The following is a 7,711-nucleotide window of genomic DNA, read 5'->3' on the forward strand; positions in this document are numbered from 1 at the left end:
TTTTGGAATTTAAATAGAAAGCCCTTCTGATTTCAAGATTTTTCTTTTTTCAGCGCCACAGGAGGCAAGAAAAGCTTCCTCTTTCTCTGGTGCACCCCTTTTAACAAAAGGGTTTGTTCTGTAAGATTTGGATTCCCTCAGAAGGCCACACTTGAGGACCTAGCAGGCCACATGTGGCCCCAAGCCTGTTCCCTTTCCTTGGCACACTCTCCTTCCAGATCCTGATGGTTCCTTGCTGGCATTCAGCTTCCTGCTGCCCACTCAGCCTACATCAGTGCTCCTGCCCCTTCATGGTCACTCCAGAGCCTCGGGTCACCTCTCTCTTCTGCTTTCTTCATATGCCCTGGAACCATTTGGAATTATTTTGTTCATTGCTATCCTTCCTTTTTTTTTTTTTGTCTTCTTCACCTGAATATAAACCCACAAAGGGAAAAGTCTTTTCTTTCTTATTCTTTCCCATATTCCAGTGCTAAATACAATATTTGCACATAATACTTGCTCAAAAATATATTTGTGATGAATATTTTGAGAACAGATTTTTAAAAACTTATTTCATTCAGCAAATACCTCATTTGTACTTAGTATTATGCCAGGCAGAGTTAAGGGACATGTATTGAGAGACAGACATTTTATCACTTCCTACTAAGCTGACGAAGTTAGACAATTTGGCATTTTCCCCCGACCCTTCTTCATTCCAGGGATCTTCCTCACAAAAAGATGGCACAGCAAAATGGAAGTAGCACTGGCTCTAGGAGTTAGATGGGTTTGTGACTTCCAAACCATGTGACCTTTGATGAGTCGTTTAGGATCATTGATGTTGTGTTTCTTCACCTGCAAGATAGGAAGAATTGTTTACATTTTACTGATTGTTTTGAAAACCAAATGTAACAATGAATTGTGTGTAATAAATATGCTTAGAATATTATTGGCTTCAAATCAATGGAAGCTTTTATTACTATTATCTCATGAAATAATCTAAGTCATGCCCCAAGCCAATTTTCTTTTGAATAGTGTTTGCATAAGACCAATTTTCGAGAGGTTAATTGGCAAGTAGCAAACATACTAAAATACATGTATCATATTTTTAATAGTCTGAGTCCTTTTCTTTCATTAAGAATAAAGCAAGTGATAACTGTGACTCTGATTCCTGTTGCTTCCTGATCCCATGGCAGGCCTGGAGGCAGTGGTCTGTCAGTAATGCCTGATGAGTAATAAATTGCCCCTATGTTAGAAACCTGCATCAGTTCACAGGTTGGGGGTAAGAGGTTAAGTAGCTGGCTAAGGAGGTAGCAGCCAGCAGATGCGAAACACAGAGAAAGAAAAGTAGTCAATTCATTGTCATCCAAGAGGAAATTTAAAGTATATCTGACTGTATGTTATTAAAAAAAAAAAAAGAAAAAAAGATGTATCTTAGGCCAAGAGATGCACCAAACATGGGAGCTTAAGCCAGAAACAGTATAGTAAATTTTACCATTGAATAATTGAATACCTGACAAGACTAATTTTATTTATTGCTTTATAGATTATATTTCCTTATTTAAAACAAGCTCAGATAATGAGTCGAGTACTTTGGCAAAAGGATCTGGAACAATTTCAGTTTCATTTCTTTTTAGTTTTAAATCATGTTTCTTTCACTTCATTTCCTGATTAGTACTCTTAATAAAATAACTGGGTCAAACACATATGGTCACTGAGTCTGATAGAGACACCAACACCCGAAGACTTGTATGTGCATGTGTGAGTGTTTGTATGCAGCCGCTGCTCTCACTCTGGGGGGACTTGAATTCTTCTTTCTGATGGCTGACTAACTGAGATGTTTAGAGATTAATCTGCCCTTTTGTCTCTTGCTGGAACTGGACTTGGGAGCTACAATATTTGAGGAGTTGCAGAGGAAACTGGGATTCTGCTCTTGTCTGGAATGGCCCAATGCTGGATTATCTCCAGATTGACTAACACCGGTGGGATATTTTGGTTTGAGAACTAATCCAGGTATATTTGTGGTTGAATCTAATTAGAGTCTCAATTGGCCTTGGTTTCTTATAGCTACCTTATACCTTCCTTGCAGTCATCCCCCAAATACAAGGATCCAGTAGGTTACAGGAGTCTCAATATGACTCAAGCAGAAACAAATTCCTTTGGGCTTCCTGGACGGACTTAGACCCAAACCTCTCCAAAGGTGATGGTGTAGGGTGCAAGTTTCACAGTACTTTTTGCCCCAGGGAAATTATCTATAACTATGCTGTCAAATATGGTAGCTACTAGCCACATATGACTATTAAAATTAGATTTTAAATTAATTAAAATCAAATCAAATGAAAAATTCAATCCCTCAGGTAGTGGAGTGACTTTTCACATGCTCCATAGCCATGTGTCCATGCATAGCACAGAACAGAACATTTCCCTAACATAGAAAGTTCTATTAGTATTAATCTATAATCATAGATACCAATTTGTCATTGAATTTTAGTTTTGCTCTACCTAAGTGAGCAAACACATTTGTGGCAATATTAGCAATCACGTATCTTCCACCCATGCTTTCCAATTATTAAGTGACATTATATTAATCAAGGATGCATCCAGGAGAGGGAAGATTATTTCTTGGTGGGAACACTGCTTGGTTTCCTAAGCCAAAAATTTGTAGTAGACTTCAAAGCTAGTAGTATTTTAGAGCTTTTAATAATCACGTGTTGAATGATTGAGTAAATAATCTTTCTATTTTCTTTTTTACTCTTTCTTTCGTTTTTTCTTTATTTCTTTCTTTCTGATTGGGTCTTGCTCTGTTGCCCAGGCTAGAGTGCAGTGACATCATCATAACTCACTGCAACCTCAAACTTCTGGGCTCAAGTGATCCTCCTGCCTGATCCTCCCAAGTAGCTGGGGCTACAGGTGCATGCCATCATGCCTGGTTAATGTTTCTGTTTTTTACAGAGACGGGGTCTCACTATGTTGTCCTGGCTGGTCTTGAACTCCTGGCCTCAAGCAATCCTCCAGCCTCGGTCTCCCAAAGTGCTAGAATTACAGACCACTGCTCCCGGATTTATGTATTTTTTGTTGACCCGGCTGGTCTCTATTTTTTAATGCCTATTTAGCACTTTATGCTTCCCCTTCTATAATGCTCATCAGGTTTGTAAATACGTATGCAATATCTGTCTTTCCCACTAAACTGTGAGCCCTGTGAAGGCAGTCACTGCATCTATCTAGTTAGTCACTGTAGCCTCAGCATCTGGTACCACACCTAGAATATAGTTATAATGCAATCCATATTTGTTGAATGAATCAATGAATGAATTTTAACTTTCTGTATATCACTCATGGATAAAAATGCCAACTTCTCAGGGTTAGCATGAGGATTAAATGCAATAATGTAAATGAAGTATTTGACACATGCCTGATGCATAAAAGGTGTTCCAATGCTACTTCCTCTCCCACCCTCTGATTAATAGAAGCCTGGGTCACTCGGATCCGCAGGCCACAGAGACTTATGGTCAAGCTGACAGCTTCCCAGGTCTTAAAGGTTGTGCTTCCTTCCCTTTGATCAAAAACTTGGCTTAAGTTATTAACTACAAGGGAAAAAAATCAGAGTTCAATTCTGTTATTTGGCAGTAAGGCAGCAGTTCTCCAAGGGAACAAAGTACTAACTCAGAGCAGTTAGTTTCATAATTCATTCTAGAAATCTCTTCAAGACTAAAATTCTGGCCTTTTACCAACCATCCGGTTCATTCAGCCTTCTCTTTTCCTATCAGAATTCTGAAAGCAAAACTGTGCCAGCATTTAAGTGTCGAAATGATTCCTGGAGATTCCTAGGCATGAGTTAGTACTGCAGGGCCAGTTTGAGGCAGAAATTTGGAATGACTGGAACTTTAGGGTGGGCATTTAAAGGCTTTTTCTTTGCCCTTGCTCTGTGCTTTCAACTCTCCCCTAAAATGCTACCTTTGTATATTTTAGAGGTGGGATGGATGGCAAATCTTTATTTTGCTTAGAGGCAGTTATTCGAGAAGCCTGTTCTAAGATGTACAGAACAAAAAGGGGAAAGGAAAAGACCCTGAGTGTTTTGCAGCATGGTTCCAAGTATTACGGAGCATGTTGTGGAAAACTTTTTAGCCATCTGCTAACGGATATTAGTAAAAGCGGAGACGGTGTTAAAAAATAAAGTGTCGGGTTGTCCTTTGCAGAAAGTTAATAAAAAGAAGGAAGTGAAAGGCTGCTCATTATTTTTAATGATCCGCTTTCCTGCAGAGTGCCTGTATCTCCCTGCCTTTACGTTCTGCCTTCTTCCAGTTCATTATAGCGCACTAAACTGCTCCTTAGAATGATGGCTTTGTTCTGAAGCAGAGTTCATCAAGAGGCTTGAGGTCCCAGTCTGAGTGGCTGTTAATCACAGTTCCAGTGCTAGGTGGTGATACAAAGATGAGCCCAAGACATTGTCCACAGAGCAGTCACCAAACCTGACTGTCCTGAACTTGACAGCATGTCCTCTTCATTACAGGGATTCTGCCCTCAAAAGCCCAGTTGTACGTGGTGAGTGCTGTAAGCTTCAGCCATTCATATTAATAATAGCTCTTCTCACTTTGATAAACCAGAGACACCCTCCTGTGGTTACAAGTAGCCTTTGTCCTTGAAAATATCATGTAGATATGCATTCACATCACACATGCCTTTCTAGCGTTGTTAGTTCACTATATACCATTTGCTGGTATAAACTTCATGCTATATATACATTTAGAGTAAGGAGCCTTCTGTTCTAATATCATTCACTGTTGGTGGCCTGAGAATCCACAGACAAATTGTGGAAAAGTGTATAATAAATTCATTAACAGTGAGATGAAAAAGTAATAAGTAAGCCTTCATTTCACCATTATGCTAGAATAAGGTAAGCTCTTTAATCTAAGCATGTATGTTTTATAAGGCAGTAAAACAATGTAAGCCCACAAATACAGAATAAAGACAAACACATACACGCAGGGAAGAAAATTCCAACTCCAAACTACATTGGGCATACCTGCTGTCTTTGTTTGACACATGCACACACGCACACATATGTATATATTTTTAAAACCATGCTTCTCTTTCCAAATAAGGGCTAAACCGGCTGTGCTTCAGAAAGCCCTTTGAACTTTGTATTCACAAGTCCATGTGTTTTGGAAAAGAGATAAGCATTCTGGAGAGTGCCGGAGATGGGTAAATGACACCCTGCTCTGAGTGTGGGGTTGGAGCAGGAAATGCGGCAGCAAGATTTCTCTGAATGGAATGAGGCTGTGTCCCTTTGACTTTCTTCAGGCGAAATCATCCAAGTTTTACCTATTTATAAACTCAAGAATTGGAGTGACACTTTGCCTGGTTTACTCGTGTTTCCATGTGAGCATATGTGTTTTTTAAATAATATAAATGGGTCTTTTTGCCAAAAGCACTCAGGCACCATACTCTTAAAAAAAAAAGCCTTGTTAGAAATAAAGTGTATGTTTATTCATTAGCTGTCAGGCACTTCTGGGCTCAGTACCCACGCACACAGGCTGTTTAATGTGAAGTTTAATAACATTTATGTAGAACTGTGCTGGGGACTATCTTGGTAGAGAAATGTCCATACTGACAAAACATACCGTTTCGCTTGTCTTCATCCAGGAGAGGAAAATAGGATTGCCCCCACCTTATCTAGGCACTGCCATGCTGTTGATAAAAAAATAATGCACTTTACTGTCATGCTGGAAAGCAAAGAATAAAGCCAGCCAGCCAATTTGAATGAAAAAAATGAACGTATTTTAGTTTTCCCCAAAGCCCAGTAAAGACTGAGTTACAGCTATTTTTACCCCCTCCCCAAATGGTTTAACTTTGTCTCTTGACAACAATGTAGAGTTGTTTGATCTATTTAGTTTGGAAGAGACAAACTTGATAAGCTGCTGAGAAGAAAACTAATTAGGAAAGAAAGGGTTCATTGGATTGCAGGAAAAATAACATAAAGAACAAATAAAGTAAATGTTCTGTTCTGTCATCAGTTGGGCTCATACTGTGCAGAAGGGAGGCATTTCCCCAACTGCCAGGCCCCTCTAATTGACTTATTATTAGAATCCATAGGAAAATAATCAAATGTGGCCAAGACAACTCATTGAAGGAGTTGGTGGAGTGGGAGGGGTAAGGGATGGTGGGAAACAATAGGGGAACACCTAGCCTTAGGGGGTAAAGAAATACCATTTAGGGGTTGCGGTTAATTGGTTCATCCCATTGATGTCTACGTCAGGCTATTAAGGGTTACAAATTGAGATGCTTAATTACATTTCCATTTTAGGATGGAAAGCTTTCGTGAGCCTTGTAGTGTAGGTATATGATATTCTAAGTGTGTGCATGTGTGTGAGTGATTTGAGCTGAAGGTAGTTGCTATTGCATAAATTATTGCTTGGAATTGTAGCATTTAAAGAGGTAAAAATTATTACCTGTGGATTGGCATACCTTATCCTTTTGAGGACTCAGTTTTCTCATTTATAAAAGCAGCACGAATCAATTCATGTGTAGCCGTGAACACTGAAGGAAGATACATGTAAAGCATGTTTTAATATCTATATAGGAACAAATATTAATTTTTTCACCACCCTGAGACCTACCTTGAATAACCATCCCCTTCTTCAACCTATTCCGGACAAAACAGACCAGAAAAAAAATCCACGGTAAGCTACAACAGGAGAACTATACTTATTCTGCCTATGCCTGAGTATATAAAGAAGATTGGGGTAGGGCAAATCTGTATTTAGAACATTGTTGTTTTTCAATTTACTTACCTGTCTATTCTACTCTGATTATTTTAGATGCTTTAGGGTGGCACAGTAGGCACATATTGCTACTAATAAACCCAGATTTATACTAAAAATAACTTAAACAGCTCTACCTTTCATTCTTTTCTCGTCGAGACTAATAAGCCAATAAGTTTAGAGTCCCAGCACAAAGAGAGAATTCCTAACAATAGATAATGCTATTAAGAGCCTTGGGGAAATACTTTACTATAATTTGCTTCCCAGATAAATTTTTTAAACAGGTATGCAAGAATTATTGCTCAATTATCATAAAATTCCTATGGACTTACATACCGTATGTTAATCAGTGTGAGCTCATTTGGGCCCACATGTTAGCACAGTGAATACCACAGTGGTGTTGTGAAGGGTGGGAAAAGACAGAGAAACAAATGATGTAGGTAATCAGGAAACTAAAACCAAGAGCAGAGCTGCTAAAGACAACAATGAGCCTCAACTGAGAAAAGAAAGGGAAGTTGCGGGTTTGTGCAATAAAACTACTTGGAAATTTACTTAAAGATTCATTTCATGAAAATGTTGCAATCCCGTATCTATCTCCAAAGGAATAAAGTTCTGGGTTTAGTAAGAAAGGAGTAAATGGAAATTGCAGAAGGATTGTTTTCTTCCTGGAACAATATAAAAATGTTGGCTGCCTTTTCTGGCAGGCAAATGTTGAACTATATTTCTTTTTCATATAATATATGGCCTTTCTATGAGATAAGTCTTTAGGGAAATGAACCAACATCCTTTCCCACCCTTACAAGCTGTCAGATTATTTTATTTGTTTTGCAAATTTGAACTTGCTAGAAATTACCCATACAGATGGGCCAAATAGAAGAAATCAAAGTGGTGTACCACACACAATCACAATCAACTCAGTGTGAATGCAGTTCCTCATGGACTGACTCCAGACTGTCATTTTCCAAATCTCATCC

At 38.7% G+C, this 7,711-nt stretch overlaps 1 pseudogene; it reads right to left on the reverse strand.

Annotated features, from left to right (window-relative positions):
- Positions 1-6,589: 6,589 nt before the first annotated feature.
- LOC105805490 overlaps positions 6,590-7,711 on the reverse strand; it is a 69,094-nt pseudogene continuing 67,972 nt past the window's right edge.

Source organism: Propithecus coquereli, unplaced genomic scaffold, assembly GCF_000956105.1.
Source record: "Propithecus coquereli isolate 6110/MARCELLA unplaced genomic scaffold, Pcoq_1.0 Scaffold13, whole genome shotgun sequence".
NCBI classification, from domain to species: Eukaryota; Metazoa; Chordata; class Mammalia; order Primates; family Indriidae; genus Propithecus; species Propithecus coquereli.